This window comes from Gadus macrocephalus, chromosome 5 (genome assembly GCF_031168955.1).
Source record: "Gadus macrocephalus chromosome 5, ASM3116895v1".
Lineage (NCBI taxonomy): Eukaryota > Metazoa > Chordata > Actinopteri > Gadiformes > Gadidae > Gadus > Gadus macrocephalus.
This window is the reverse complement of record NC_082386.1, coordinates 21,887,758-21,898,311: the sequence shown is the minus strand read 5'-3', so window position 1 is coordinate 21,898,311 and position 10,554 is coordinate 21,887,758. Positions and strand designations below refer to the sequence as shown.

General features: G+C 44.7%; 1 long non-coding RNA gene across 2 annotated transcripts; it reads right to left on the bottom strand.

Annotated features, from left to right (window-relative positions):
• Positions 1-4,954: 4,954 nt before the first annotated feature.
• LOC132457500 (uncharacterized) lies at positions 4,955-6,317 on the bottom strand. 2 transcript variants are annotated; one of them, XR_009525689.1, is made up of 2 exons: positions 6,215-6,317; positions 4,955-5,513 (listed from the first exon to the last, which is right to left on the bottom strand). It is a non-coding gene; the product is annotated as an uncharacterized LOC132457500 (long non-coding RNA). The 2 variants fall into 2 exon arrangements; XR_009525690.1 differs by lacking the exon at positions 6,215-6,317 and adding an exon at positions 5,699-5,820.
• Between the last annotated feature and the right edge of the window lie 4,237 nt (positions 6,318-10,554).

Sequence of the window (10,554 nt, the reverse complement as noted above, 5' to 3'; positions counted from 1 at the left end):
GGTGTAATGAGGTTAATGAGGTAAAAAATACAATTCCTCTAAAAAACACGACAGCTTCACCAATAGATGGCGCCAGAGGTCGGGATTTAAACAACATGGAGCAAATAGCTAGGGGTTCATGAAGCATCACCCATCCACTGGATCTCACTGAGTCCTCAACGTAGCCTCACACCACACAGAGAAGGTCTCACCAAACCTAAACTTAGCAAACATAGTATGAAGTATGCACTGGTTTAAATGTTCGTCGGTCTGACCTAAACTGCAGCAAATGAAAAGATCAAAGCCATCGCGGTGCCTTTTAGGAGAAAAATACCTTGCACTTTTATTTAATTTGTGTTGTGTTTATACGATTACAATTGAAAGATATTATTAAAATATATCTAACTGCCGTTAGGCAGTTTGCCCACAATTGAGTCCTCCTCTCAGTGTTTACACCAGCCAGTAGTTTAACACACGCACGCACGCACACGAGAGCACACACACACACACACACACACACACACACAGTCTTATAGGCTTGTTTAATGTCATGGTCAAAAACGGGGGAAAAGGTCAGTATCCTAACTAAATAAAAAAACGATTAATTTATTAATAGTATCGGCCTAATGAACAAACTGACATGTTCAACATTTACTAGCAGTGACACATGGCACATCTTTGTACTTGATGTAGATAAGAGGTTAAAGGGTGTGTTAGACACGCCCACATGGTCAACTGAGCCACAAGTCAAAGCGATCGGTGTTTGTTAGAGTTAGTAGAGTTAGTTGCTAAATACTGTTGATGACATTCAAGAGGGAGCAGGGAAGAGAATAAACTAGATATGGGACTTACCCAAACAAATCCCCCTCCTATCCACTCCCCCAACCGCTGTTTCTCCGCTATTAAGAAGTGTCGCATTTAACAAACCCGTGATTGACAGCCAAGATTCTCTAAACCAGGGGTCTCAAACTCGTGGCCCGCGGGCCAATTGAGGCCCGCGGGATGATATTTTGTCGCCCCCTACTTGACAAAGTTTAGTGTTAGTGCGGCCCGCAAGTTGTTGTCAAACGCACATTTTTGATAAGTGGCTTGCTATGCTTTTTTATCACTTGTGATAGGGGGACCAGACAGTCCCAATTTTGAGTTGCGTGTCCTGAGTCCCGACAAAAGCCAAAGGACGCTAAAATGTCCCGGTTACCACCACCAACCACTATGAAATGTCCCCTGTTGTCAGCGATTACATAGCCAACGTGATCTAATGATAGCCTGATCATTCTCTTAGATTGGGTCAGTTGTGCTAATTTTTTTCTGTAGAATAATTGATGCGGCCCCTGGGTAAGTTGAGTTTGAGACCCCTGCTCTAAACCAATCAGGGAAGCGATGCTTCGATTTAAAAATGAGGTCTAAATCGTCTAAAATCGAAATTTTAGACGATACAGGCCAGAGGCAGGTGCAACGGTTCAACTCGAAACAGATATAGGATCCTGCTCACACTCAGTGCAGTTTAACTACCTATAGCTGACAGATGGTTACATTATTGGTTTACAATTTACCCTCAGATGATAGCTCTGAAATCCCACCTTAAAGAAGGACGTTTCTGGGGCACGATGCTCGGATGGAGTGATGCCTTTAGGAGCGGGTGCGCTCCCTCCTACCGGCGACCCTCTGAGAGAACAGCTTGTCTTTGGGTTAGACCTCTTATCTAACCCTAACCCTAACCCTCTTTAGGGGGGAGAGAGAGAGAGAGAGAGAGAGCGCCCCATGGAAGCCAGAATACAGCATTTCGGCCACTTTAAATATTTCTTCAGCAGTCTTGTTGTGCTAGTAGTGATTTTAGGAGCCTTTACGTGGAGATGCTGGCCTTGTCCTTTAATGGTGGCTAAGGCATCGCTGGTCCCTGGGCTGGGCGGCTCAGTTAGAGTTAGTCACCAAGCTGCATCCTGGGTGATTTCCTCCTCGCTCCTAGGAACTTGTTTTCTATGCATCCAATTTATGTGAAGTTCAGATATCTTTTCAGGACTCACATCTTTGGATCTCGTTCATTCAAATGAACTAATCTTTTCGAGTTGGGTCATATTGATCTAATCTAATGATGATATCGGGTAACTCAGTGATTACGTAGGCGCTACATTAAAAGGAGTTTCAAGCAGATAAGTCGTCCAAAAGTACACGATAGCCAACATTCTCATTTTCACAATCCATCGGCATAATTCGTTTTTTTTTGGCACATGAAGAAACAATGTGTCTGAGAATCAACGTTATTTCACACATTTAAACATTGCGCAGAGAAAATGTCAGTATAAAGTGATGAGCACAAAACAAAGATCAAAATTGACGATCCCCTCGCAAATACGGATTGTACGGACCGGATCCATGGCCCTATCAAAGAAAGGACAGCGACTAAAAAATGGCGCCCATTCATTCCTATGAAAACTGCTCAATGGTGCAGGGTAACATCAAGGAGAGATTTGATTCCGCATCATGGAGGCAGCCACGCCCTAGTGCATGACGTGCCGGAGGCAGAAATATTCTCGTTGTCCAGCATTTTTAGCATTGTAGCATCATAAGCGTCTATCTACACATCCCTCGGCGACTTTAAGTGATAAAAAGTCAACACAGTGCCTAAGAACCATCGACCATCATGTTAAGTAAAAGGAAAACCCTCGGACACGAGAAGTTAACGGAGCCACGCACTAAGCCCTCTCGGATGCCGGGCCAAATCAACAATTGTTTCACTACGACTCCTTTCAGCTGCACACCCCTCCTTCTCTAGCCTGGCTGTTTCCATGGCTGTTTCCCAATGTAAAGGAAGCATGCTCGACGGCCGCCCTTTTAAGGACGCTACGTTATAGAACGCCGACAAACACTGTTCCAATGTTGAGAACACTCGGAAATTCGTGCCCTTTTCGCTTCATTTATTTTTAAAGTTAAGTTTAAAGTGTCTATTTGAAGTGAAGAGTGATCATTACCACGTTCTAAAGCAGCATCCTCCTCGGCGCCACTTCTTTAAAGATGTTGATGACCTCACTATGATTGATCTTGATATCTTTTTCTATAGCAAGCAGGAGAAGGTCAGAGAGCCGTTCTTCTCCACACAGGCTTCTTAGTTTAGTTTTGATAATTTTCAGCTTTGAAAATGATCTCTCCACAGAAGCAGTTGTCAATGGCAATGTTGCATAGATTTTTATCATCTTCACAAAGGCAGGAAAAATGAGCTGGCCACTGTTTTCCCAGTATGGCAAAGATTTCTTTGAGGTCTTTTGCAGGAAAGCTGGAGTGGAACACCTGTAGTTCTGTCTTGAGCTGGTCCTGACAGCTTCCTTGGCTTCTGCGTTTGGCGTGCTTACCCAGTTGGCATGTACCGTTAATGTGAACTACTGTTATTATTATCACACGTTTTTAATTGTCGAGCCTTTATAGATGATAATGTTGGCATGGGCAACATACTGTTTGAAAAAATAAATTAAAAAAATTAACTTTCAGATTATTTTCAAAAGGTTACTTGATTGGGCCAGGGGCGAAGGGCAGGTGCTATACACCACCTTGGGTCTACCTGTGCACGCCACTGGATATTGGAACACAGCACTGGTACTGAAGGGAAATTCAAATTGAGCGGAAGAACTTAGGCGGGCGGAGCCAGGCTACTCCTTCTCCTGCACAAAATGAATAAATAAAACGGCTAGTAAAACGCTTGAGGTGGCATTTTGAAAAGAGAAAACTTATATTTTATTAGTACATGGTCTAAAGATAATTATGTGCCTTTGATTGATATCCAGACATTTTGGATATCATTTTGTGGAGACACATGCCTGTTCCCCACTTGTATTGGAGTGAACGGAGATATCTACTTCTGGGCCCCTTGAATGAGTACCCGTCCACAGCCCGCTTAAACAGCTGCAATACCAGGGTTGGCCACTGAGCACTGGTGGATTGCGGAAGTATGCACTGTTCCTGGGGGCTTGACCGGATCAGTTGCTTCCAATTATTTAAGAGCATGTAAGAAGGCAAGTATTAAAAGGTGTTCAAACCATCCTTTTATAGCGATGGAGAATCTGCTGGCAGTGCAAGTGTGAATGGCCAAAACACCGCAAACAGAACGCCCGAAGCCTTCGTTTAACGTTAGCGGAAACACTGGAAGCAGGAGCGAGGACAACAATGAGAATCCCACGAGGAGAAAGTTCACAGCCGGTCTTTTAAAATGTGCCAACGTTGGGTTAAAAAACTTCTAACATGTAGCCAATTACAATTTGTTCAGGTTGGAAATAACTCATTGAATAAAAAACGATGGCAGCAATAGTGAAATCACTTTAGCGTTCAGGTCTCGGCCGTTCATGTAAACAAACCATCGTCATGACCATAGGCGTCGATTACGCCGGGGACACGTCCCCACCAGATTTGGTCAAGAATCATTTTGTACCCACCACTTGACCGCCGTCAAGGAAAACAAAGGACTTTTTGCCTATATTGATGTCTTTGGTATCACTCCTCAAGTAGTCCGGTAACTTTTCAAACCCAGCCTATAATGTCTCGCTGCGGCTTGTAGGACATGGACATCCAACGTCCAAGTATTGTCACGTGATTCCACTTGCCACCCCCACTGATGTCACTGGCTAATGACTGAAACAACCTTATACAGACATTTCTGTATAATTAAGGTGTATGACAGCTCCCTCTGCTGGACAACAGTCTCACACCAAACTACATTTTCCGTTCGAACCAACGTAGCTATAGTACATTGATGCGAGACGGGTTGGTGGATGAACGTGTTGTAGTAGCAGAGAATGGCCTGCGGGGCAGTATGTACATTATTAAATACATGAATAGGCTTGAATTTAGTATGGAGGTTTCATATTTTTACAAAATGGATTATGTGAACATTGCAGAATAACAATCATGTATATTAAATGTATTGCAGGAGTTTAGCTTGACATTAACCAAGTTAAAGGACAATTAAATGAACCGCAACAAACATGTAGAAGTCAATGTGGGATTTTAATATGTAAACAAAAACACTTGACAGAAGTTTAATACAATTTGTAAAGGAAAGCAGAGGAAAACATTTTCCCAAATTAATCTTTTCAAAATGTCACCACCATTCCGAAAGCAAGTGAAAAAGTTTGTGTCAAAGCAGTCCTCCCTGACCAGCTCTGTCCCTGACTCTAAACCCTGACTCTCAACCCTAACGCTGAACCCTCTGAGGGCAGGAAGACGCGCCTTCCGTGTAAAGGTTCGAACCACAGAGAAGGAAGAAGAAGAGGAAGCAGTAGAGAGTAGTGAAGTAGTGAGGTTAGTGACAGACGTGAGGGAAAGGCGTGTGGAAGCACACGGTTACATGTGGGGTCAAGAAGATCACTCCCACTGGAGGTCATTGATCCATCAGCCTCAAACTGCTGAGCTCAGCAGGTCTTCTGGAGGACGAGGCTCAGATGAACTGAGGAGACGGGACCAACAGGATGTCAGGATCAGGGCGGGTTTAGCTCAGGTGTGTCTACCCCCGACCAAACAGGATCAGGTGAGGTTCAGCTCAGGTGTGTCTGCCCGGACCAAACAAGGACAATGATTAGGTTCAATATTCAAAAGATGCAACATCATCTGAACCAAAGATAAGTCATGAAGGAGCAGGCAGGCTTTAGGGCGCCTTGCTCAAGGACGCATCACTGTATTCTGAGGACTTGAACCCGGCACCATTGGTTTGAGAGTTGAACCCCCAACCCCCTACCTAGTCCACTATGTCCAGATAATGCACATTTATGAGGAATCCTTGATGGTAGAGTCCTGGTGGTCCTCAGGATTTACCTTCCAGATGTATGGCTTCTCCATCAGTCCTCCAACAAACACAGTAGTAGTTGGGCTCTAATGTAAGGTAACAAACACAGTTGTAGTTTGTCTCGAATATCAGGTAACAAACACAGTAGTAGTTGGGCTCTAATGTAAGGTAACAAACACAGTAGTAGTTTGTCTCGAATATAAGGTAACAAACACAGGAGTAGTTGGGCTCTAATGCAAGGTAACAAACACAGGAGTAGTTTGCTCTAATATCAGGTAACAAACACAGTAGTAGTTTGTCTCTAATGTAAGGTCACAAACACAGGAGTAGTTGGGCTCTAATGGCGCGTAACAAAGTAGCAGCTGTAGTTTGTCTGGTAAACAACCACAATAGTATGCCGTAACTTGTACTGGACAAACTAATCCTGCGTTACAACAAGTCCACTCTGCTTATTTTAGGCAAACTTACGAGGATCCTGGTTGGTGGAGTGATGTCGTCCTCCAGAGTCTTGGCTCCTCCATCAGCTCTCCTCAGCCAGAGTCCTGGTTTGGAACAAACAGCGCGAGTCTGGCCCCAAGTCTGGTAACAAACATGTAGTTTGTCTTATTTTTAAGCCCTTTATTTCCAGACAAATTTAAACACTTAAATTAGACAACGTCTGCAGATTGTCGCGTTCAGCAATTCATCCACTATGGTCGTAGCAGCACTAGTAACATTAATGGCTCATATGACTCTTGCATAACCCCCGTATGAATTAACTCACAGCATGGCACAGATTTAAAGTCATAAGATGATCAAAACCAGACCTAAACTACCGTGGATTTTAGTGTTTCAGATGAGCTTGGTGATGGTTACCCTCTGGTCCGGTGCTGCAGGCCCCTGGTCTCCAGCCTCAGTCTCCGGTCCATCCTGGCACCACAAGCCTCCGGTCCCCAGCTTCTCAGCCTCGCCTTTCAGCTACAGCAGCAGGTTTATATCAGCATTTGCCCAACAATAAACTTATTTGACTCATCCGAAACAGAGTTACACAATTAATTGAACTATTATTTTAAAACTCAAGGCCAGAAAAGACTTGAGACCAGACATGAGCATCCCGTTTTTGGGAATGAAGACAGAGCAGTCCACAAGTTTAAAGAAGTGGTTCAGGCCATGCATTGAAACTGACCTGAGAAGACTCTACTCACACAGAGCACTGACCTGTTCTGGAGGACTTCTGACAGGAGGTGGAGGTCTGGCTCTTGGTGAGGAGGTGGAGGTCTGGCTCTGGGTGAGGAGGTGGAGGTCTGGCTCTTGGTGAGGAGGTGGAGGTCTGGCTCTTGGTGAGGAGGTGGAGGTCATGCTCTGGGTGAGGAGGCAGACACCTTGGGACAAACTACATGTTACCTTTTTAACCTTGTACAGTTCTAGAGTATCTTCTACTGCAACATGTGGGAATGACGGCCATTATTTTAGCTTTGATATTATCCAGTTGGTAACTCTGCACCAAAGTCGTTGTTTAACGCCATTCCATTGGGTAGGGTTTAACTTCTGTGGCAATTAATCACAGCAGATATTTAGAACGTACAAAAGAAGTAACAAAGAACACTAAGCAGTATCGATATTAAATCAAATATACTCAGCCATATTCAGGTGCTGGGTTCCGTTGAAGAAATGTCAAATTATCTTCCACCTTGAAATGATTTTCAGCCTTCCCTGATGTCAAAAATGGGCCCGCAAGTAGAACGCCGTCTTGTACGCAGTGAGAGTCCCGCAACGTCATTGTGGTTAAAAGTACGGCGCAACCATCGGAAATTATCAACATATTGTACGACGTACGTCTCAGTATGTATTTAATATCAAACTTTAGTTGTTTAAGATAGGGGGCAACAATTCCCAATGGAAACCGACTGAAAAATAGATTGCGTTGGCAACGCCTCGAGGTTACTCAAATACAATCCAGAACGTTCCGCCAGATTCCCTCAGGGGACTCCCGTCAAACTAACTGCCAGGTGGTTTCTTATGGTTGTCAAGACTACAACGTTCTATGCCAACCAATGGGACTAAATCAAGTGACGGCACTCGGAACCTTCCACGGCGGGAAGCACAAACCGTCCGACTGGAATCCAAACATTCCGGGCCGGAACCAACCAAAGAAAAAACATAACCAGCGCCTCACCTTGAGCTGAACGGAGGAAGATCCTGAAGTCCAGCGATGGTCTTCATTAAAACACAGCCAACAGACTTACCTTGAGGAGATCCGTTTGTTGCTGTTGGTCATTAATACTATTCAGTGTACCTTTACATTATTATGCACCCAGTGTGTACAAGTTATATCACTCAAAACCATACGAAGAACCAAACGACCATGTACATCCCACAACAACTTTAAACCCTAAAATCATTCAATACAAAACCGTGTCTACAGTTTACCATTATCTAGATTATTCAGGGTACAAACCATACAGAGCAAATCTAAACGTTGAGCACAGAGAGCCGACCATAGCCCTGCAACGTCACCCTGACCTCCTCATCACCAACAGCAAAGCATGCCAGCCAGCCAACACATGTACAGCTCCAGTGAGAAGTGGGCATCTGAGTGAAAGGACTGCCCATGATAAAAAGAAGCCCAATTCCTGAACTATCCAACCATCTTCATGGCTTAAAGATTTACAGACTTGACATTCCATTGTGTTCTAATAACTTTAGTCTGCTCCTTCGTTACTTATAAAACTCTACATCTCCATTACTAGAGTGTTGCATCCTACTCATGGGGGTGTGGTCTGAGTGAGCAGAGATGCATGCTGGGATACAGTGCTGTCTGAAGTCTTCAGTTCCATAGAAACGCCCCTCAGGAGAAAGTGTTTGAGAATCTGTCGTGACATCAGTTACATGAGCTGGAATATCCTTCAAGATGGCGCCAGGATTCTCAGAGGAGAAAGGCCAAGAGGAAGATGTGTGGGTTCTTCCTCGCAGCCAGTGGAACACAACAACGGTCTTCATCAGAGTACCATGGAACACTTTGAAACAGTCTCCTCTTTACACCTTGAAGCCCCAGTGAAGGTTTCCTTACCTCCTCAGCTGAAGAGCACAACTTCAGCTCGAAGAGCGCACTAGCTGGAGTTCCCGGATTGGTTCTGATTTAAGGGAACCAATCGTTCAGCTAGTCCTGTCCGAAACAATTACAGTTCAGCCTGAGAAGACGTGCAACTGAGAGCAAGACAAGATCCACAGGGCTCTCCATCAATCCAGACAGGTAGGAAGAGCCGTCTCATTACAGGTCATCTTGAATATCCATTTAGGTCCCTTTTCAACATCAGACTCTCCTTGTGGAATTCCTTTTGGTGTCCATCCTCCATTGATCCTGATTGGTGTAGTCCTAGTTTGAAGTCACTGATCTGAACACACCACTTGCATCCTTTTACACTTGAGTTGGATACTCTCCTTCCTGCCCAGTGTGTTGGATCTCGCTCCGGAGCGTCGCTCAGGGCTCTTCACGTCAACTGGAGGCCCTTAAGTAAACGTGTGACCGTCCATCAGGTATGATTTAGTTGACCATTCCAATATCCCAAGCCAATCACACCGACCCCCGTATGAACATTATCACCGTCAAAGCAAGCCGGACACACACACACACACACACACACACACACACACAGAACCCAGGCCAGGCACGTAGAACCCCATGCCAGGTGTGAGTGGGACACACACACAGTAGAACCCTAGTGATGCTCAAAAATATTCCATCTCATGTCAAACCCAAACACACACCACTGAGCCATAAAAGGCCAAACAATCATGCAGGGTAAAAACCTCATAGCAAATAACATTCCATCATCACCCCCCCCCCCAGCTCTCCTGCCAGGGCACCCATAACAGAACAACCAATGTCTCCAGAGACGTAAATCATGTACAACATTCTCCAGTGGCGTCCCACATTGGTGATGGATTATGCTTGGCGTCTCCAAAATGTGTCCCAGGTTGATTCAACATCTCTGAAGTCATGTCTTTGTAGTCCAGTGGTTTCCTGAATGAGGGGCCTTCACAGATGCAAACGGTGCAGCTTTAGTCAGCCTGAGGGCAGGAAGGAGATCATCTGTTCAGAAGACCACCCAGTGGAGGGGGATGGCTCTTGAGGAGCAGGATCCATATGGGGATGGCCCCAAATAAGACCTTCTTGGAAATGAAACTATTCCTGAGGAGTCACGATGCCCGGAGGGGACTGTTGAATGTGTTCCATGGTTCTCTGTGTCAGACTGAAGTTGTGTTTTAGTCGTTGAGATGAGGAGCCCCCTCATCTCCCCCTGGTGTTTCTCCTTCTGAATCCCTGTCTCCATCTTTAAGAACATTCCAGTCCATGTAACTGACAACACGACAGTTTCTCAAACACTCGGTTTCCCCTGAGGGGGCGTGTCTACAGACCTGTAGACTTGAGACAGCTTTGTATCCCAGCATGCACCTCTGCTCACTCAGACCACACCCTCATCAGTAAAGCAATACTCATGTGATGAAGATGCAGAGCTCAGGAGATTAGAATGAAAGAAGACTGAAGATATCAGAACCCAACCCATTACTCCAGCTTACAACAATAACTTGGAGCCTGTAACCATTTTAGCAAATCATTAAAACCAACATAAACCACACACCTAAGTAACTCATGAACCAATAAAAAAAATCTACTCAGATCAACCTTCAGGTAAGAGGTTAACTCACCAGGAAGCCAAAAAACATCAATGTGCCCAAGAATAATGAGAAATTAATGACTTACAGTTTGCAGTTATGCTTCATGGTCAAGTTGGGATACTCACAGAACTGCAGTTAAATATCCATGA